This window comes from Entelurus aequoreus, linkage group LG02, assembly GCF_033978785.1.
Source record: "Entelurus aequoreus isolate RoL-2023_Sb linkage group LG02, RoL_Eaeq_v1.1, whole genome shotgun sequence".
NCBI classification, from domain to species: Eukaryota; Metazoa; Chordata; class Actinopteri; order Syngnathiformes; family Syngnathidae; genus Entelurus; species Entelurus aequoreus.
The window spans coordinates 36794033-36817304 of record NC_084732.1 but is presented as its reverse complement, the minus strand read 5'-3'; the positions used below and the strand labels follow the sequence as shown (position 1 = coordinate 36817304).

At 43.6% G+C, this 23272-nt stretch overlaps 1 long non-coding RNA gene across 1 annotated transcript in view; it reads left to right on the top strand.

Annotated features, from left to right (window-relative positions):
• Positions 1-22802, top strand: part of LOC133633566 (uncharacterized) — a 37375-nt gene extending 14573 nt beyond the window's left edge. Inside the window, exons 2-3 of the long non-coding RNA XR_009821786.1 lie at positions 13885-14006; positions 22669-22802. This is a non-coding gene — a long non-coding RNA (uncharacterized LOC133633566). The remainder of the gene's footprint in view (positions 1-13884; positions 14007-22668) is intronic.
• The last annotated feature ends 470 nt before the right edge of the window (positions 22803-23272 follow it).

Sequence of the window (23272 nt, the reverse complement as noted above, 5' to 3'; positions counted from 1 at the left end):
ACTTGTCCAGGGTGTACCCCGCCTTCCGCCCGATTGTAGCTGAGATAGGCTCCAGCGCCCCCCGCGACCCCGAAGGGAATAAGCGGTAGAAAATGGATGGATGGATGGATATATATATATATACATATATATATATTTATATATATATATATATATATATATATATATATATATATATATATATATATATATATATATATATATAGGCGGCGAAACAAGCTCCAAAGACGGTTCGCCGATGTACGTCTACCGGGAGAACGAGGCGATAAAAGACAAAATGTGTGTCCAGCTTTTGGGAGATCAGGAGTCCTAACTGCCTTGGTACACCTGCCGATGACAGCCATATGACGGCCTTAAGTATTTTCATAAGAACAGAACAGAACTTTCCTCCAGAAGGTCTTATCTTTGTCCATGTGATGTCAGATGAAACAAAAATTGAGCTCTTTGGCCACAATACCCGGCAATATGTTTGGAGGAGAAAAGGCGAGGCCTTTAATCCCAGGAACACCATGCCCATTGTCCAGCATAGTGGTGGTAGTATTATGCTCTGGGCCTGTTTTGCTGCCTATGAAACTTGTGCTTTAAATGGGACAATGAAAAAGGAGGATTACCTCCAAATTCTTCAGGACAACCTAAAATCCTCAGCCCGGAGGTTGGGTCTTGGGCGCAGTTGGGTGTTCCAACAGGACAATGACCCCAAACACACGTCAAAAGTGGTAAAGGAGTGGTTAAATCAGGCTAGAATTAAGGTTTTAGAATGGCCTTCCCAAAGTTCTGACTTAAACGTGTGGACAATGCTGAAGAAACAAGTCCATGTCAGAAAACCAACACATTTAGCTGAACTGCACCAATTTTGTCATGAGTAGTGGTCAAAAATTCAACCAGAAGCTTGCCAGAAGCTTGTGGATGGCTACCAAAAGCGCCCTATTGCAGTGAAACTTGCCAAGGGACATGTAACCAAGTATTAACATTGCTCTTTGTATACTTTTGACCCAGCAGATTTGGTCACATTTTCAGTAGACCCATAATAAATTCATAAAAGAACCAAACTTCATGAATGTTTTTTGTGACCAACAAGTATGTGCTCCAATCTCTCTATCACAAAAAAACAAGAGTTGTAGAAATTATTGGAAACTCAAGACAGCCATGACATTATGTTCTTTACAAGTGTATGTAAACTTTTAATCGCGACTGTACATATATAGTGTATATATATATAGTAAGACACTAACTTTCTTTTTACTGATGCTGACTTACAGTGCAATAATTTCCAGTCTAGAAAAGCTTCTGTGCGTGCGTGCGACATGTCACTCTTGCTCTGAACTCTTCAAACTTCCTCAACTACTAACCAATACAGGCAAACACACTAAGTTGACCCCTGAACTTTCACCTCAAATGGACTTCCAGGGGAGTTCGTACAACTACAGGCACTGCCTGGATGTCACACATGGAACCTTTTGTGCGTGAACCATTGGTCAGTGTAGTAAAAGAGAGCGATAGGTGGGGGCGAGGACCCACTAGAAATCCTTTCAGACATTTTGACAAGGTTAAATGTTGTTCAGATGACAATTAAGGACGGCAAGTTTATTTATGGTGCTCCATTCGTACGTAGTGCTTTACAAGAAGGCAAACAGAACTTTTTTGTCTTTTTTCTGGGCACCAGCAAGAGACTTCTTCCTGAGGTTCTCAGACACCGAGATGGTTCATATGGCTCTAACATGTCAGACATGTACTTTAGCACCAGACTATGAAGGAACTTGTACATAGGCAGAGTTTTTTTTAAAAGTCTATTCTCTGAGCGACAGGAAGTCAGTGTAGTGACCTAAGCACTGGACTAAGACGGTCGTATTTCCTGGTTTTAGTCAGGACTTGAGCAGCAGCATTATGGATGTACTGCAGCTGCTTTATAGCTCGTTTAGAAAGGCGAACAAAAACTAAACCTCTGATCATTGCATGCAATAATGACACAAGAAGTAAAAGCTGTCAACATGACAAGTACTGTACTTCTGTGAGGCATTTTTATTTGTTAATTAACAGGATTACACAAACTATGTACACTGCCTTCTGAAAATAAGTCAACACACAGCTGTTATTGTCTAAATAGCCGGAAGCACACTTGAGTACATCTTACGGTGAGCATGTCCAAAGTCTCAATATTTAGTGTAATCACCAATGTTATCAAACACTGCATTAATCCTATTGAGCATTGAATAAACCTTCATTCTCCTTGAGGATGCCTCACAGATGCATACAGTAATTCAGCTGGGCACTGGGGACTTAAGTCGTTTTCCGACTGTAGGGACTTTTTGGAGTTCCTATAACCTTTTTAGTCCCTGGGCTGTTTTTCGTCGTGTTCTGACATACGGGAACTAAGGACTATGGCCCTCAGATCGTAGAACCATTTTAGCTCCTACTTGGAGGCAAGGTCTAAACCAGGGGTGGGCAATTAATTTTTACCGCGGGCCGCATGAGCAACCTGAGCACTGCTGGAGGGCCACACCGACAATATTTCAATAAAATTTTGCTTAAATTATTTTTGATATTCCGTAAGATAAAAAATAATAATATTTTCATTTAACCTAACTTATCTTTATACAAAAGCAGATGGCTTTTGATGGTTTTATTTTTAACACTTTCTTACACAACACTTCCTGATGTGTAATACAATGCAAAAATTTCAATTTCTGTCACTTTATCCTGCCGCCTCTTTGTTGTGAACGTAGCACGCCTGTAAGGTGATTGGCGAAGAAGGAGGAAGCGTTGCTGTTGCGGAAATGAGGAGTGAGGATAGATGTGCATGTAGAAAGAACAAGATAAGTTGAGCTGTGTTAGTATAGGTTGCTCAATAAAAGTTTAAAAAGAGCGTCAGACTTGGTGTGCACTTCTTCTGGACGCTACAATTGATGTCAGAAGTGGGATGAAATGCCTCCCAGTTCGCCTTGCCATCAAACCTGGGAGTCTACATTGAGGGCGGAATTCCCCCATGGCAAGCAGCGTGCGCTGCACCTGTAGACACTGCCTCTCTCCTTCCTTTCTCTCTCTCTCTCTCTCTCTCTCTCTCTCTCTCTCTCTCTCTCTCTCTCTCTCTCTCTCTCTCTCTCTCTCTGCGGCGAGCTCCTCACTGGCACGTACCTCTCGATGATGTAGCAGGCTGCGCACGCAATTAAGCAGCGAAGTATGCGCAAAGTTTTACTTCTGCCACTAATTGTAGCGTCCAGAAGAAGTGCACACCAAGTCTGACGCTCTTTTTAAACTTATATTGAGCAACCTATACTAACACAGCTCAACTTATCTCGTTCCTTTCACACTCACGTTTATCCTCACTCCTCATTTACGCAACTCAAGAAGACAACATCAACTTCAGCAGGTCGTTACACTATATTCTTTAAACACAGCAACATGTGTACCACAAATTAAGCACACGGCTTTACCTTTACTTGGCAGTCCATGTCTTGTTGAAAACACGCCATTCGCCATCACCTTTTCTTTTTTTAGCGTCTCGGGGATAACCGGGCGGACCGGGCATCACTTGTCGCTGTGCGCCTTCACTAACAGGACATACGCCCATAAATAACACTTTTCAAAATAAAAGCAGCACAGTTGTATTGCACGCACGACATATATGTTTTTTTTAATTTATTTTGTCATTTGTGATTGCCGCTGCGCGCACAAGCATACGTCCACACGGAAGTCATACAAATAACGCTTTTCAAAACAAAAGCAGCACCGTTGTATTGCACACTCGAAATAGATACTTTTTAAAATTTATTTTGTAATTTATGATTGGCCTCACGCGGGCCGGACAGGGACGTACAAAGGGCCGGATGCGGCCCGCGGGCCGCAGAATGCCCAGGTCTGGTCTAAACTGAGTCCCATAGGAACTAAAATACGTAGGTGTTTGGTGATTGGTTGAACTGATGAGCTACGCCCCTTGCCGGATATGCGCCTCTCCTAGCCACAACACAGTTCTGCCATGTTTTTAAAAGTCCCATAGAGTTGTTTACGAGATCGCAACAGCAACAGGAAAAATTGACAGAGCCAGCTATAAATAGATAATTTATTCATTTATTAATTTAATTCTCAATACACTGCTCATCGATAAAACTGGGGACAACCCTTTTCCACCAGTCTTCTACTTTAGTCCGGACCCAGACGGGCGGCGAGGAGTGTTGTGCAATGAGTTGCAGCAACATCTGAAATAGAACGAGAATACGCGTGTTACACAATGCATAACGTCTAAAATATCCACAAATTGTAATCTGCTCAATACTAACACTCATATACCGCCGGGAATGTTTACTTATAGAATAAATAGGCCCATACAATCAGCACATACGGTAATTAATAATAACAAGTGACTTACTTGTCGCCTTCTTAATCTGTGGCGCGTTGCTATCCTTTCGTCTTCCATGAAACAAAGAAATATCGCCCGTCGCTGGATTCTTCGTGCCCTTACTCCCTCTGTGTGCTCTTCCATTTACGTTATTAAATTTTAGCACCCATTGTTATTATTCCTTGCAAGCAGACCATCATGAACACAGTAGCCTCCGAAGTCTCCATTCTTGCTTGTGTTTCTTTGTTCACTTTTTGCGGGCGGGTTGTTGGTTGTTTTGCAGTGGTGGGTGAGGCGCTAAAGTAATACGTCACGGGTCGCAGGCGGATGTGCGTCACAAATGTTTCTTTCCAAGGTCCCCAGCATCCCCAGCCATGTGCGAACGTGAACAGGAAAAGTCCCTATGACGAAGGGTAGTTACTATAACTAAACTCGAGTGTGGTAGTTCTTAGAACTGCGTCCCGAGAACTAGTATATGCGAATCCAGCAATACTTTGCTACTCTATCACCCTCGCCTTGAACTTCTTCAGCAAATGCCTTGTCATCTTGGAGGTGTGTTTGGGCTTCTTATTATGTAGGAAAACTGCCTTGTCGCTCAGTTTCCTATAAGAGAGAATCATGCTTTGCTTGACATTTTCTGTAACATTTTAAAATGTATATTTCCCTCGATGAACTGCAACTTCCCAATCCCAGCAGAACTAATGTAGCCCCACACAGTTAACACTTACCAGGATTTCCACAATAAAATACTTTAATCAAAATTTACTGTAACATTAGACAACAAATGACTGTAAAATTACGATGTCCTTATATTTGACAGCAATTAACTGTCCTTTTATAGTAAAATACTGTAACAGTAGTCCTATAGTTTAATATAATATCACAACAAATTACTGTAAATTCAAACTGATTTGTCTCTTAACGCGTTACATAGACTATGTTGCATACTCTTGTACAGTAAGTGACGGTATGCTGTTAAACCGAGAAAGTATTAACTATAAAATTACAACAGTGAAGTTACATCATATAGTTGTAATTTTATTATAATTAACTATAAAATTACAATTGTGCAGTTTCAGCATTTAGTTCTAACTTTATTGTAATTGTCCTTAAAATCACAGCTCTGCCGTTAGAGTAAATTGCTGTTAAGATATTTTACAGGACTTTACTGGAAATGTTACCGTGAAGGTAATGTAGTTATTAGCCAGTAATTTGCTGTGAATTCACTTAAAATCTTTACAGTGCAGATTATGATGCTGCCATCAACATGATGGACTCTATAGACATGATACAATTATATTGGTACTCACTTGTGTTGCCAGTCAATGTCTTTTGTTGAGTCATTTTCAGTGGATAGTAAATTTATACTGCTATATAAGATGTGGGCAACACGGTGGAACAGCGGTTAGTGCGTGTGCCTCACAATATGAAAGTCCTGAGTTTGCATGTTCTCCCCGTGACTGTGTGGGTTCCCTCCGGGTACTCCGGCTTCCTCCCACCTCCAAAGACATGCACCTGGGGATAGGTTGATTGGCAACACTGAGTTGGCCCTAGTGTGTGAATGTGAGTGTGAATGTTGTCTGTCTATCTGTGTTGGCCCTGCGATGAGGTGAAAACTTGTCCAGTGTGTACATCCACTTGTCCCTCAAAATGTTCACAAAATAATACAATTAGAAATTACACAATATGTTACTTAGACTGACCATACGTCCTCTTTTCCCCGGACATATCCTCTTTTGCGGGGCTGTCCGGGCTGTCCGGGCGGAGTTTCTTAAATGCCTCAAATGTCCGGCATTTTGAGTTAGGGTTGCATGTATTTTCAATGTACGTTCAGGGTTAAGAAGGGGTTAAAAACAAAACAAATTGTGAAGGTGTGCGCACCAGCAGCATTCGTGAGGGAGGGGCACAGACAGAGAGAGCGAGAGAGTTATGATAAAAGGCGCATGCGTTGCCAGGCTCTGCTTTTTATCCATAGATTTATCAGATTTAATTTTTTATTATCTATTGCAGTCAAAAGTGTGCCCTGGAGGCCATTTGCGGCCCACAGCTAATGTTTTAAAGGCCCACGGCACATTCTAAAAATACTATTAAAATGAACAAAAACATTACAAAAGTGAAATAAAAAGCTTAAAGGTGAAGTGTAATTTAGAAAAAGTTGCAATGTTGACTAATAAAACAAAGCTGTTTTTTTTTGTTTCAAACTGTCATTGCTCAAAACATAATATTGAATCAAAATCAATGTTATTATGAATTATTGACCTATCAAAGGTTCCGATTACTTCACATCAAATATTCCACTTTGAAAAATATTTTTGGTGGAAGATTTTGCATATTTTGTGTGTTTGCCATTAAAAACATAGTTTTGTTTGACAAAAAAGGGCGGAAAACAAACAAAAAAACATTAAAAAAAACTAAATCATTTTGAAATGAGGGATAGATCTGAAGTTGATGTAGACTCCAGAGATTTAAGCGTTAAATATAAAATGTATGTATGCCCTGGCACACCATTATCATAATTTCATGACCGAAGCAAGACACTTTACATTTTTATACTGAAATAAATACACCTACAACTTATTGAATAAAAACATAGAAAAAACTACCAGCAGCGGTAAAGTTCAGATTCATGAAGGAAAGAAGAAAGTGAATGAATGTTTATAACTGAATACATTTCCTCAATCTCGTTACCCTGCGTAATGACAATAAAGCTGATTCTGATTCTGATTCTGATTCTGATTTACATATGTATACAAATGTGTTTTCTTTTTGTATTATTTAACAAATTAAGTAAGGTTTTTTAACTTTTTTCCAAAACACAATATAGATTGTGAGATATAACAGGATAATGCATACGTTTATAATTTGTTTTCAAAACACTTACAAAAAAGTGGGACCCCAAACATTTACTGTGGGACCCCATTTTTATGACTTCATGGGGTCCCTGGGACCCCATTTTGAAAATTCCTAGCGCCAACACTGCTGTCAACAGAGTTGCAAAAATGCTTCATTTAAATAAATATGTTATTCATAAAGCATGTTCGAGTATCATTGGCAAATTTTCACCTAGTCCAGGCCTTGGCGTGCTGCCCGCCTTGGCACGCATATATGTGTCCTCTTTTTAGGATTTCAGAATATGGTCAGCCTATACAAGCTACAAGCTACAAATGGACTGCAAATTTAGGCCAAATACAAAAATGGAGAAAATACAATGACCTGGATGAATGAGAACATCCATACATACGGAGAAAATCCATGATGATTGGTTGGTGTTCGTATGATGAGTCACAATTAGTTAAAATTGGGGCGAAACATTACGGACTGGCCAATCGGAGGCAAGTAAAGGCGGGTCATCGAAACCAGGAAGCAAAAATTTAACAGCTTCAAGCTGACAATTAACAAAAAAGAAACATACTTGAAAATAGCAGAGGGATTTTCTCCCGCAGATTCGATTTTTACTTTAGTAATGAAAATTAAATGCAGGAAACTGTGTGTCCTTGGCCGTATTTAGACAAATGTATGTGTTTAGAGAAAATAATGCCCCAAACCTTAGTTTTTAGTTGTTTACTCTGTAAACCAAAATCATAACTGCTCTCTTCATCTACAACGTCCAATACAAATTTAGGTGAGTTGAGTTCATGAATAGTTTTACTGCACATAACCATTACCAACTGTTCTCAAACAACAAACAAATGATTATTTTTTGTCAAGAATGATAGATGCTGTTTTTATTTTAGTGTAGGCAGAGAACATTAATAACATTATAGGGGTGAGCCGAAGAAAAACTAAAGTAAATACATACAGTGGGGACCCCTAGAGGTAGTTGTGGGGTGTCCCCATCTAAATGACAGATAGTTAATAGTAATGGACCCCTATCGGGTCCATTTGTACACTCTTGTAGTGTAGCTTGCTACAACTCTGCCCCCTCTTGCCCCTATACATAGAGCCCCGATTCCATTGATCACTTTGTTGAGCAATTTTATTGATATTTTGCCACACCAAAAACATTTGTAAAAAACTTCTATCTAGGAAAACCGGCCATTGTCTTCCATACAAACCAGGCCCAAACCAACTCTGTCATCTGTCATATCAACAGCAGCCGCTTGCTCTTGCTCACTTGCACCAAAACAAGCACTCACCGCGCTTAGACGGTGATGCGTTTAAGGCCACACAAAAAGTCGGACAACTCCAACACCACACATAAAGTGTAAATTCCAAGTCGTTACACTATGACTCCTCAATCAGATGTGTGCTTCTTCTACTGTCATTTATTAAAAATGTTAATTTATGCACATGAATTGTGAAATGCTGTTACTAGATTACAGAAATGCTCATAAAAAGATACATTTTATAAGTTACATGAATGTACACTTTATCCCATGCTTAAATCTAATTGTGCAACATGAGAATGTTTTAAGGCAGGGGTGTCAAAGTCAAATGGACGGAGGGCCAAATAAAAAATTTAGCTACAAGCCGAGGGCCGGACTGTTCGAATGTTCATTGAAAAATTTTTAAATGACGCATATAGTCTAGTGAACCTAATTGAACCTACTGAAAACCTAACAAATATATTCCAATATGATCAGATAAATAAAGCAATATTTTCTTATGGCTCTGTCAGTAATCTTTAATTTTCAACAGACACAAAAGACAAATTTCCTTTATATAAAAATCCCCATAACATGAACATTAAATGAAAGAAACCGGTATTCAAGGCACCATCAGTAGCCTATATTTTCTATTTTAGCAAAAGTGGGCTAAATTTACTTCAAAGAAAAAAACAATAATAGCAATTTTCTATCATCCACTCAACTGAAATATTTTTAAAATATAATTAAATTGAAATACAATAAAATAAAGTGCAAAAATCTATAAATCAAAAACAACACTTTGTTTAAGGAGAAGTAACATGCAGTGAAAACAAATATTAAACTTTAACTTTTAAACTTGAATTGAGTAAAAACTCTAAATATGTGATTGCACAGTAATGTTCACATTAAACCCCCCTCCTCCCTCCGTGGGAGGGAGGCGAGTTGGGTGCCCGAAACCCCCCGCTGGTTTCGGCCCGCTCCTTGGCGCGCGTGGCACGGCGGGCTCCGCGACCCGACGGCTGGCCCTCGTGGCTTGACGGCGGGCGCGTCCCGACGGGCCGCGCGTAGGGGTCAAACGCAGAAGTCTCAGGGCCTCGTGGTGAGGGGGTGGCCTGCGGGTTTCGGCCCGCTTGACCCCCCGCTCCGCTTGGCGCGCGCGGCACATGACGGGTTCTGCCACCGACGCTCGGGCTGCAGCCCGACGGTGGTGCGGGCCCGGCGGTGACGCGCGGTTTGGGGAAACAAAGCAGAAGTCTCAGGGCCTCGGGGCCGGGTTTCGGCCCGCCCCCTTGGCGCGCGTGGCACGGCGGGCTCCGCGACTGACGGCCGGGCTGCAGCCCTTCGGCCGGCAGGCGCGTCCCGGCGGGCCGCTCGCCCCCTTTCGGAACCTTGGACCGGCATCCGCTTGGTGCGTGTAAAAGATCTGCGGTCTGCGGGCCGGTTCTAATAATAAATCAAGATCATCCCAAGGGCCGTAAAAAACCTTCTCGCGGGCCGGATATGGCCCGCGGGCCTTGACTCTGACATATGTGTTTTAAGGGGAACTAAATGTGATCTCTTAAAGGGGTACACATTCTTTCCAAAGCAGGACTCTCGCCCAGATATACAATAATAATAATAATAATAATAATACATTTTATTTATAAGGCGCCTTTCTGGGCACTCAAGGACACCGTACAAGATCGAAACAATAAAATCAAATTGGATAAAAACAACAATAATAACAACAACAAAGATAGAGAAGAAAAGATGATTACAATGAATAAACAGTCAGGAATAGGTGTGTTTTGAGTCTTGATTTGAAGAGGGATATTGAGTCCAAGTTTCGAAGGTCTGGTGGCAAAGAGTTCCAAAGATGTGGGGCAGAGCGACTGAAAGCTCGGGCACCCATGGTGGACAGTTTAAATAAAGGGACAGTGAGATGGATGGATGAAGAGGATCTTAGGGAACGTGAGGGCGTGGCGACATGGATCAGGTCAGAGAGATAAGATGGAGAGAGGTTATGGATGGCTTTGAAAGTGAGGATAATTATTTTAAAGTGAATACAGTGTTTGATGGGTAGCCAGTGGAGTTGCTGCAGAACACTAATACTAGTACATGGCTCATGAAAAATATGTTTTGTTTTTTTTTTCTTTGTAAGTGGGCCAAATCACCTATATTAGAAAATAATCTCATGGAAATGACTTCTGTCATTTGATTATAGTATAAAACATTTGAATTGTTATGTGTTGGCCCTGCGATGAGGTGGCGACTTGTCCAGGGTGTACCCCGCTTTCCGCCCGAATGCAGCTGGGATAGGCTCCAGCCACCCCCGTGACTGCAAGAATGGGCAGGCGGTAGAAAATGGATTGATGGATGGATGATGTCAGGTATGATACTCGAAACCGGTTTTCCCGGTTGTTCGATAAGAAAAGAACCGAGTCCTCGGATTCGAATCCCTTTTTGAGAACCGGTACCCGTTATCGAGACCACTATAGTAAAGAAAAAGAGTTGGTTCTTTATTCGAATCCCTTGGAACGAATCCCGTCCCGACCAGAAATGCCCCTTGGGACATCACAAGAAATGACGTCACGTAGCTCAGTCATTAGGCGCAGATAGGGAAAGCAGGAAAAACAATGGACCGGAAAAAGCGCTCCAAGGTGTAATAAAGTTCAAAACAAAAGGTATAATCCAATGAATAACTTTACTGAGAGATTTGAGCAGGGTACAAACACATGACGAACACTTTTACGACCAACCGGAAACATAGCAACCAGGCTAGCAACGCACCTCCTTTACGGCAGCTGTCGCAACGTTCTTAAAGCAACCGCAGCACATACATATATATGACATCTCCCTTTTTTAACTTTTGTTTTTCTTTCCTTGTAAACAAAACAAACTCACACTGTATATGTGTTGTCTGTCTAATTATAAATAATGCAGACGAGGCGTGTTGGCTGAGTTCTTGACGTTTACTTTCACAGCGTGCTCATAACCTCATTCTTAGCTGCCGGCGTGACGACATGCAACAACACTTTTCGGGGCTACCACGCATGCTCGTCACTCCCGTTGCATGCTGGGTAATGTAGTTGTTATATTCCCTAGCTCATAACATAACATCACATCTATCCATCTATCTACCCTATAAAGAAATAATGTTAACTCAATAAAGTGTATTTCTTTTTTTAGCTTTAACTTTTCATTTTTTAGCATTGTAACCACATTTGCAAACAACTTTTCTCTTCATAGAATTTTCTTTCAATAAAGAAATAAAGTGCAAAAATGTCAAAGCATCATAACAAACAGTTATGTCAAATAGCAGCAGAAGTGCACTTTTTGGAGAGCTGTATTATTTTCAGTTTTGTGCCCAAGGGACTGATTTTATTTTACACTATATTATTATTTATACACCTATAGTGATCACAGAGACAGGTTGTTTTTGTGTTACTGTATATATTTCAATCAATGTTTATTTATATAGCCCTAAATCACAAGTGTCTCAAAGGGCTGTACAAGCCACAACGACATCCTCGGTACAGAGCCCACATACGGGCAAGGAAAAACTCACCCCAGTGGGACGTCGGTGAATGACTATGAGAAACCTTGGAGAGGACCGCATATGTGGGTAACCCCCCCCCCCCCCTCTAGGGGAGACCGAAAGCAACGGATGTCGAGTGGGTCTGACATAACATTGTGAAAGTCCAGTCCACAGTGGATCCAACACATCAGCGGGAGTCCAGTCCACAGCGGGGCCAACAGGAAACCATCCCGAGCGGAGACGGGTCAGCAGCGCAGAGATGTCCCCAACCGATGCACAGGCTAGTGGTCCACCCGGGGTCCCGGCTCTGGACAGCCAGCACTTCATCCATGGCCACCGGACCTATGCAACTCCCCCTCGCAAGGGACAGGGGAGAAGAGGAGAGAAGAAAAGAAACGGCAGATCAACTGGTCTAAAAAAGGGAGGGTCTATTTAAAGGCTAGATTATACAAATGAGTTTTAAGATGGGACTTAAATGCTTCTACTGAGGTAGCATCTCTAACTGTTACCGGGAGGGCATTCCAGAGTACTGGAGCCCGAATAGAAAACGCTCTATAGCCCGCAGACTTTTTTTTGGCTCTGGGAATCACTAATAAGCCGGAGTTCTTTGAACGCAGATTTCTTGTCGGGACATATGGTACAATACAATCGGCGAGATAGGCTGGAGCTAAACCGTGTAATATTTTATACGTAAGTGGTAAAACCTTAAAGTCGCATCTTAAGTGCACAGGAAGCCAGTGCAAGTGAGCCAGTATAGGCGTAATATGATCAAACTTTCTTGTTTTTGTCAGAAGCCTTGCAGCCGCATTTTGTACCAACTGTAATCTTTTAATGCTAGACATAGGGAGGCCCGAAAATAAAACGTTACAGTAATCGAGACGAGACGTAACGAACGCATGAATAATGATCTCAGCGTCGCTAGTGGACAAGATGGAACGAATTTTAGCGATATTACGGAGATGAAAGAAGGCCGTTTTAGTAACACTCTTAATGTGTGACTCAAACGAGAGAGTTGGGTCGAAGATAATACCCAGATTCTTTACCGAGTCTCCTTGTTTAATTGTTTGGTTGTCAAATGTTAAGGTGGTATTATTAAATAGATGTTGGTGTCTAGCAGGACCGATAATCAGCATTTCCGTTTTCTTAGCGTTGTTTGTTTTTCTGAAAAATCCCACTTAATATACTTTGGGTAACAACAGTCAATATTTATTTATTTTATTTTATTTTTTTAGGGGGGTAACAGTCAATATTTATTTATTTATTAGATTTTATTTTATTCTTGTATAATAAAAGGGAGCTTTTGTGAAACCAAATATTGTGTGTTTTTTTTCCATATACAACAACCTATCTGGACTCGATAAGAGAATCGATAAGGAATCGGTTCGATAATAGGATTCGATAATAGGCTCAAACTCGATCATTTCTTATCATACATCATCCCTAGGTGTGCTGCTGGTCTGGCCACAGTGTGCATGTCTGATGTTGCTCAAGTGTGGTCCACTGAGTGCATAGGGGGTTTGCGTTTGCTCACACAAAAGAAAAATTCGAAGGAACATTGCTGTTAAGTATCAAAGTTTCATTTCTACTGTGCTAAAAATTGTTACTGACATGTCAGGGGTGCACACTTTTGGTCATTCATTTCCTCCTACTACTACTACTGCATGCCTCGTTCTTTTCAGAGCACAATTGCAGAAACTGCAAGCTCGACCTTTTTTATTGAACCTAAACAGACGGATAGATATTGACACCTTATGGAGAAAAATACAATAACTGGGGAGTTTGCAGAGATGGCCCCTCTCCGTCAGTCAGCTGGAGAAATTTGTTTTTTTAGGTCCTATGTACGTCATGCAGCACATTCTCTCTGTCTTTTTTTAACTACATAATTTTTGTTTCTCTTTTCATTCTCCACTTCCCTCCACTACCTTCCCCCTTCCTTCCACATCCAGCAGACAGAGGGCGGGTGCAGGCAAACACTTCCTCTCTCCACGAAGTTACCTCCTGTCTCTGGGAATCCATTTCCTGTTCGCTGTTACTACAACAGCACTTAACAGCATTCTCCTGGACCTGGGTGAGTGCGAGCATGTGTGTTGTCCATTAGATCAGTGTTTTTCAACCACTGTGCCGTGAGTTACAGTCTGGTGTGCCGTGGGAGATTATTTTTTGCACACCAGTAATTATAGTGTTGTTGTTACGTGTCGGTGCTGCCTAGAGCTCAGCAGAGTAGCCGTGTAATACTCTTCCATATCAGTAGGTGGCAGCCGGTAGCTAATTGCTTTGTAGATGTCAGTGTGCAGGTAAAAAGGTCTCTAATGCCTAAACCAAAAATAAACAAAAGGTCAGTGCCCCTAAGAAAAGGCATTGAAGCTTAGGGAAGGCTATGCAGAACAAAACTAAAACTGAACTTATGGCTACAAAGTAAACAAAAACAGAATGCTGAACAACAGCAAAGACTTACTGTGGAGCAAAGTCGGCGTCCACAAAGTACATCTGAACATGACATGACAATCAACAATGTCCAAACAAAGAAGGATAAAAACAACTGAAATATTCTTGATTGATAAAACAAAGTACATACGGGAAATATCGCTCAAAGGAAGACATGAAACTGCTACAGGAAAATACCAAAAAAAGAGAAAAAGCCACCAAAATAGGAGCGCAAGACAAGAACTAAAACACAACACACAGGAAAACAGCAAAACACTCAAAATAAGTCACGGCGTGATGTGACAGTTTGTGACAGTACACCTACTTTGAGACAAGAGCTATAGTGATGCATGCTTGGTTATGGTTTAAAGTCATATCCAACAATTGCGACAACGACTTTTTACTGTCAACTGAGTTTCGTTTTTTAATGATTTCTGCTGGTGGTGTGCCCCCGGATTTTTTCAACGCAAAAAATGTGCCTTGGCTCAAAAAAGGTTGAAAAGCACTGCTTTAGATGACAGACATTAGCATTTGTTGGCTGTTACTCCACTTTCAGCATCAGTGGTCATACATTTTGGAGCACAAAAAAAATAGCCCTGTTATGCAAAACACAAATGTCCACTGCAGAGGGCGGTGGTTCGCAGGAGGATATCAATGAAAATGTCTTTTTTTTTGCAATTTACACTGTAAAATGTTTAAAAACAAACACTACACTATGAAAATGTTAAATGTATTTGTTCAGCAAAATTCATTATTAATTGTTTGTAGGTTGCTTAGATCTACCAACTGAGTAAAATGAAGTCTGAAGGTGATGAAAGGATTGTCCCAAAATAAAAGGAATTCAGGGAAGCTGGAAAAGCCAAACTGGCATCTTGCATTGATCCAGACAAAGAGGAAGAAAAGGAGTGAAAAATAAAAAACAAACTTGGCAGGAAACAGGCCCAGTTTCCTTTAACACAACCAGGCTACATCACACACACGCACAGTCTTGCTCTAATCAGTGCCAGCGTTATCTGAGAGGTATTTATGCTTATTCAGAGGGTTGGAACCCCACCCTCTGACACATGCACACACACCCTAAACCACACACACACACATGGTCAAGACTGTTGGTATCTTTATGCCAAAGAAGAAAAAACCCACAAGAATCACTGAAATAATTGGAAACTGACAAATGTGATGAAACCAAAACATTTACTCAATATTAATAAATGGAAATCAGACATCGCTTTTGACTTGTGGTCCAAGAGAACTTGAAAAAAAAACCCAATTAAATTGTCCTGGATAAAAAGATAGTGCCTTATAAACTGATATTTTGCAAAATTTTTGAAGCAATTACTGCTTCCTTTAACTCTCGACGAGACTCCTCCACCTGTCAACAGGTATTTTGGGCCGCCACTTATGAGCATTTGATCACTCTGCTCCAGTTTTCATTTTGATGTGTCTCTTCTCCAAACTGCATGTTTTAGCTTTTTCCTCAGATGTTCAACTGGATTTAAATCCGTGTTCATAGAAGACCACTTCAGAATACTCTAATGTTTTGATTTCATCCATTAGTATGCGGGATCTTGGTACGCCCAAAAAAATCATTTAATTAAATATTTAAAAATATTTATTGTACAGATTTGGTATTGATTCTGCTGGGCAAGTATGCCTGACGCGCCTCGTACAGCGCCTTGGGTCAGCTGCAGGGTCATCAGCCGGGGACCACCGCTCATTGGAGTTTCGCTCTCTTTAACCACGGAACGCCTCCTGGTGGCGGAGCGGTGGCAGGGACGTCTCCCTGCCACCCCCTGCCACCCCCTGCAGCTGACCCATCTTATTGCCTCGACCCCCAGTACTTATCCCTCCTCCTCAGCCACAACCAGAAGCTTCCCTTTTCTGCTTCCTCAGCAAGGGCCCTGATTTCCCTTTGGAGCTTAGCCCCAGTCGTTCCCACATCTCGGAGCAGCCTTAAAGTTGATGTACCGACGAAGCCCCGACAGCCTACTTCCACAGGGTAGATGGTAGTGGACCAGCCTGCCTCTCTGCACTCAGCAGCCAGATCTGCATATTTGGCTGCTTTGCGCTCGTAGGCTGCCTGGATTCCCTCCTCCCAGGGGATGGTGAGCTCGATCAGCATGGCAGACTTGGTAACAGCAGACCACAGCACGACGTCTGGGCGGAGTGAAGGGGTGGTGATCTCACGGGGGAACTGGAGCTGTTTGCCGATATCAGCCCTCATACTCCAGTCCCTTGCCAGAGAGAGGACACTGCGGGTGCCTCATTGGCTGGTGTCTCCTTTGCCTTCCCCTGGCCTCACAAACATGACAGGAAGTTGCTTGGCCATGGGCTGGCTGTTGGCCTCCTGTCTACTGCTCTCCAGGACTTCGGCCAGTTTCATCAGGACTTGGTCATGCCGCCATCTGTAGCGACCCTGTGTCAGCGCGATCTTGCAGCCTGATAGCAAGTGCTGCAGGCTGGCGTTGAGAGCACCACACAGGGGACATCTCTCCTCCTGGCCGAACCACTGGTGAAGGTTTCTAGGGCATGGCAAGGTGTCATAGGTTGCCCTAAGAAGGAAGCTGAGCCTGGCTTGTGGCATCTTCCATAGGTCGGCCCAGCTGATGGGTCTACTGATGGTACCTTCCCAATTGGTCCATCTTCCTTGGCGACCTTGAGACACGGCCTCGATGGTATATTGCTCCTGGTTCGCCCTTGAGACCTCCTCCACAACCATGGCTCTGCGTTCCCTCTTTGTGGCCTTGGACCAGAGGCGTGGAGAATCTCCCCAGCCAAGCCCCGCTCTCCCTACTTGCACCCTGCCAACTATTTCCTGGTGTTGGAGCCTGCCAATGGCCTTGGCGACCTCTGGCCCTGCTTGCCACTTCCGGCCTGTTCGGGTGGGTACACGTGCATTCCTCACTGTAGGATCTGAGGATTCTTCCAGCTCAAAAACCAATCTGGCCTTCTCCTGCTTATAGCCCAGGGTGATGGACTGGATCGGCAGATGCAGCGAAGTTGCCCCAAATAAGCCAGTGTCGGAGAGGCAACGCGGTAGGCCCAGCCACTTTCGGATGTAGGAGTTGGCTAATCTGTCCAACCCGTTGGCTGTTGAGGATGGAATCTCGCACATCTTCAGTGGCCACATAACCCTTTGGTACAGTATGAAGTTGTAGCACCACAACTTGTACTTTCCGGGGAGCTGGCTCTTGTTGATACTCGCTAGGCCTTCTGAGAGTTGTTTCCGTGCTGCCTTGCCTGCGTGCTTGTCCGACAGGTCCGCATTGTACTGCCTCCCCAGGCTTTGGATGGACTGGTTGACCAGTAGAGGGATTTGCTCACCTCCCGCAACAAAGATGGTTTTGTCGTTCCTGGTGGCTTTGCGCAAGGAGAGGCTTCGTGACTTGGAGGGTTTTATCTTCATCTGTGCCCATGTCACTAGCTCATCGAGCCTCTTCAGGCACCTTCTCGTGCATGGGGCTGTTTGCAGGACCACAGTGACATCGTCCATGTAGCTTCGGAGTGGTGGAAGCCTCTGCCCTGTCTGCAGCCTCATTCCTCCTACAGTCTGACGGGCTCCGCGGAGGATGATTTCAAAGGCTGCGATAAAGAGGACTGGGGAGATGGAACACCCCATGGCGATGCCTACTTCCAGCCGCTGCCATCCTGTTGTAAAATCCTGGAGGCTGAAACACATCTGGAAGTCCCTGAAGTAGCTGGTTACCAGGTTGATGATGGAAACAGGGACGTGGAAGAACTCCAATGCAAACTGGATGAGTTTGTGAGGGACAGAACCATAAGCATTTGCAAGGTCAAGCCACACCACGTGGAGGTCGCTTTTCTCCTGCTTGGCCCTCTGGATCTGTGCCCAAATCATTGAAGAATGCTCCACGCATCCTGGAAAACCTGGTACTCCTGCTTTCTGGCAGCTGGTGTCAACATAGCCATTCCCTGTGAGGTAAGAGGTTAGTCTCTTGGCCATGACTGTAAAGAAGATCTTTCCCTCGACATTCAACAGGGCAATGCTCCTGAATTGACTGATGTTATGGGACTCCTGTTCCTTTGGAATAAACACCGCCACAGCTCTCTGCCACTCCGACGGAATGAGTAGATTCTTCCATGCTGTGCTCATTAGCTTCCACAAGCATTTCAGCACTTGGGGGCAGTTCTTGAATAGCTTGTAGGGGATTCCGTTAGGCCCAGGAGCTGATGCTGACCTCGCTTTCTTGACGACTGCTCTTACCTCGCTCAGCCGAGGAGGGAAGCTGTCAAACTGCGTGGTTGGGGGAGGTGGAGGAGGTGAACCTAACGGATCGTTCCTCTTCGAGTCGCTGTATTGGCCCCTGATGTACTGCTCAAGCTCCTCCTTGGTGGCTTCCAGTTTCCCGCTTCTTTTCTCCTCCAGAAGCTGACGGGCGTGCTTGAAGGGATTCCTCATGAAGCTAGCTCTTTCTTTCTCCTTTCTTTTCCTGCGTCTGCGAATACGTTCTGCTCTTCGCATGCTTCCTAGCTTCTGTCTCACCTCGTCCCATAACACCATCAGGCCTTCTTTCTCTTCTGCCGATGCTTTCCTCCATCTCCTGCAAAGCTGGCGCCGATCTTGCACCAAGGCGTCAATCTCGGCCTCCCTCCTGCCCTTTCTTGGGGGGATATTGTGCTGCTTCTTGGTGAGGCTACCAAATCTAGCTTTGCACTCCTCGTACAGGATGTCCCCAAGAAGGTTGAGTTTCTTGTCCACTTTACCACGTAGCGAGTGATCCAGCAGTAGACTGAGGTCTGAGTCCAGTTTCTGCCAAGTCTTCACATCACTTGCTCTAGGCCACTTGATGGTGCACTTTCTTCCTGGTTCCCTCTTTTCTGTTTGCTGGGTGACTGGGGGGCTGGCAGGTCTATCTTCAGCATGCTCACATGCCAGGGGGGTACTGCTCCGCTCAGGGGGTTCTTCCTCTACCATTCGCATATCAACAATGTTTGGACCCTCGGCTCTGTGGTTCTCTCCCCGGCTGGGGGTCCTGCTTGTCTTATCTGCCGGAGCAGTGCAAGGATGTTTTATGCCTTTCTTCTCACTCTCCTTTTTCTTCCTCCCCTGATGAATCCGTAAGCCCCTGTATGTGGTCACTTTCCCCCATCCACACCTGCACAATCGGAAGGTCTTCATCTCGTTGTCGATGTCCGTTCCAGTCGTTTCCGAGTAGTCAGTCCTGTTAGGCCCATCTTCCACCCTGCCTCTCGGAGGGCCTTCGGGTTGTTTTTTCTTATTCGTTTTCGTAGTTAGTAGTTGGGTGTCTCCTGGCTAAGAGACTAGTGGGTTGGGTAACTAGCCGCCCACTCCCGGTACAGACTTTCCTGCTGTCATCCAGACTTTCCTGGAAGTCTTCCAGTCTTTCCTGGTTGTCAACTGCCCTTTCGCAGTAGTCACTGGTTACCCAGAAATCAGATTGATTGTACAGATATGGTATTGATTCTGCTGGGCAAGTATGCCTGACACGCCTCCTACAGCGCCTTGGGTCAGCTGCAGGGTCATCAGCCGGGGACCACCGCTCATTGGAGTTTCGCTCTCTTTAACCACGGAACGCCTCCTGGTGGCGGAGCGGTGGCAGGGACGTCTCCCTGCCACCCCCTGCCACCCCCTGTAGCTGACCCATCTTATTGCCTCGACCCCCAGTACTTATCCCTCCTCCTCAGCCACAACCAGAAGCTTCCCTTTTCTGCTTCCTCAGCAAGGGCCTTGATTTCCCTTTGGAGCTTAGCCCCAGTCGTTCCCACATCTCGGAGCAGCCTTAAAGTTGATGTACCGACGAAGCCCCGACAGCCTACTTCCACAGGGTAGATGGTAGTGGACCAGCCTGCCTCTCTGCACTCAGCAGCCAGATCTGCATATTTGGCTGCTTTGCGCTCGTAGGCTGCCTGGATTCCCTCCTCCCAGGGGATGGTGAGCTCGATCAGCATGGCAGACTTGGTAACAGCAGACCACAGCACGATGTCTGGGCGGAGTGAAGTGGTGGTGATCTCACGGGGGAACTGGAGCTGTTTGCCGATATCAGCCCTCATACTCCAGTCTCTTGCCAGAGAGAAGACACTGCGGGTGCCTCGTTGGCTGGTGTCTCCTTTGCCTTCCCCTGGCCTCACAAACATGACAGGAAGTTGCTTGGCCATGGGCTGGCTGTTGGCCTCCTGTCTACTGCTCTCCAGGACTTCGGCCAGTTTCATCAGGACTTGGTCATGCCGCCATCTGTAGCGACCCTGTGTCAGCGCGTTCTTGCAGCCTGATAGCAAGTGCTGCAGGCTGGCATTGAGAGCACCACACAGGGGACAGCTCTCCTCCTGGCCGAACCACTGGTGAAGGTTTCTAGGGCATGGCAAGGTGTCATAGGTTGCCCTAAGAAGGAAGCTGAGCCTGGCTTGTGGCATCTTCCATAGGTCGGCCCAGCTGATGGGTCTACTGATGGTACCTTCCCAATTGGTCCATCTTCCTTGGCGACCTTGAGACACGGCCTTGATGGTATATTGCTCCTGGTTCGCCCTTGAGACCTCCTCCACAACCATGGCTCTGCGTTCCCTCTTTGTGGCCTTGGACCAGAGGCGTGGAGAATCTCCCCAGCCAAGCCCCGCTCTCCCTACTTGCACCCTGCCAACTATTTCCTGGTGTTGGAGCCTGCCAATGGCCTTGGCGACCTCTGGCCCTGCTTGCCACCTCCGGCCTGTTCGGGTGGGTACACGTGCATTCCTCACTGTAGGATCTGAGGATTCTTCCAGCTCAAGAACCAATCTGGCCTTCTCCTGCTTATAGCCCAGGGTGATGGACTGGATCGGCAGATGCAGCGAAGTTGCCCCAAATTGTGTGTAATGTTACAATGGACATAAATGATGAATATGCTCATTAAATAAAACCTCTGCCTTATTTTAATGACTATTTAGGCCTACTACACTACTGTATTTTAATGTTGGTCATTTGGTACTTGCAGAGCCAAGTGTTTTCTGAGGTGGTACTTGGTGAAAAATGTTTAAGAACCACTGCAATATACTGCATGTTTTCAAGCTGATGCGGATAACTTCCTGCTTCTCTAGACTGATAATGATAACTTATTTATATATTTTTTCCTCTGGATTTAATTTTAACTGTAGTTTGTGCACACCTGGAGGTAAAAAAAAAGACCATGGATGGATAGATTTGACAAACTGTACCTGAATCTAAGGGCTTACATCACAGTTAGTCCTTGTTTCAAGCTCTCAGTTTATGCAAAAGTGTGGCGATCATGTCGTATTTTGTTAGCAAACACATAGCCGAAAAATAGATGTGGCTTTGGGCGGTTTGCTGGCCAAAGAGGTCCAGTAGGGGTGTCAACATTTTTTATCGAACGGATCAAAATTCGAATCTTAATCGATTAAAAAAAAAATCTAAAATATAAATATAAATACATTTAATAAAGTCAAATACAAATAAGGCAACGAGAGAAGTATCCTACACTTCTCTTTTGTAAAGTAAATCTGAACAGCCGATATGGGCATCTACATCAACTATATGATTTGCCTGAGAAGCTGGACAGGACAAAACAATAAATAAAATAAAAAAAACTAAAAAAATAAATAAACAATTTCAAATATATATATATATATATATATATATATATATATATATATATATATATATATATATATAATTTTATTATTATTTTTTGTTTATCTGTCCAGCCACTTTGTCTAAGTGGCTGGACTATTATTGAGATGATCATATCTACTGTTCAGATTTACTTAACAAAAGTGAAGTGTGGGATACTTGTCTTGTTGCCTTATTTGTATTTGACTTTTTTTTTAATGTTTGGGTAGAATTTTACTAAACAAAAACAGTTTTCTTTTAAGTAATATAGAAATGTATTACAGCTGTTTATCTATTTTATGGAGGAAAGTAGTTAATCATAGAACTGGCACCCAATGTTATTAAAAAAGTATAATTTAAAAAAATGAATTTATTCTGAATCGAATCGTTACCTCTAAAAATCGAATCGAATTGTGCCCGATGATTCACATCCCTAAAGTCCAGAGTCTTTAGCGATGGTGGTGGGATAGCCGTCCAACGCCATCATTTCCATGATGAAATTGCACATATCTTTTGTCCTACAGTTGTCTCGGCAGGCTTTTGCACTTTTTAGATCCAGTAGCGGTGGGAATGGCCAACAGTCTTTTTTTTTGCGGCTGGCATTAGGCAGCTTCTTGGAGGCGCAAACATCTTCATGGGCTTTCGGGGCATTAATGCAGGTGGCATCTTGGGGCGGCTGCTGAGGTGTGATGTACTGAAGCTGGTGTTTTTCCTTTCTTCCTTGCAGAGTGTTTGCAGGGCATTTGGTGCGAGCGGCACTCAGAATGTCTTCCTCTGAAGGTATAAAGAAGTCTGCCATGATCATCACCATGTTTGTTTATATTGTGAGCTCCGGTGAGCTTAGTGGAAGTTACAACCGCCTACAAGGTAGGAGCGCTTGATTTGTTCACCCTTACCCACCCACAGCATAGCATGGTTAATTCCGCCTCATTGAAGTGGCTTTTAATTTTTTTTATGTTATTGGATTTATCAGTGTGACATCATAATACCAAATATTGGCATGTTCCCCACCCCTTGTGTTAGGGTTGTTGTATTGCTGGAGGACCCATGACCTGCGATTGAGACCAGGCTTTCTGACATTGTACAACAAATTACACTTGATCTGTGCGGTGACAAACAGCAGAGATTTTTTTTAAATGTATCTTTTATTAATCAATCAATCAATGTTAATTTATATAGCCCTAAATCACAAGTGTCTCAAATGCACTTGTTACAAGTGCAATTTCAATGTTGATGATGTGCATTAATTGGAAAAAAATTAAGGTTATAGAGAACAGAAAAATATTGGGTTTTTTCTACCACCCCCCCCACACAAAAAAAAAAGAAGCATT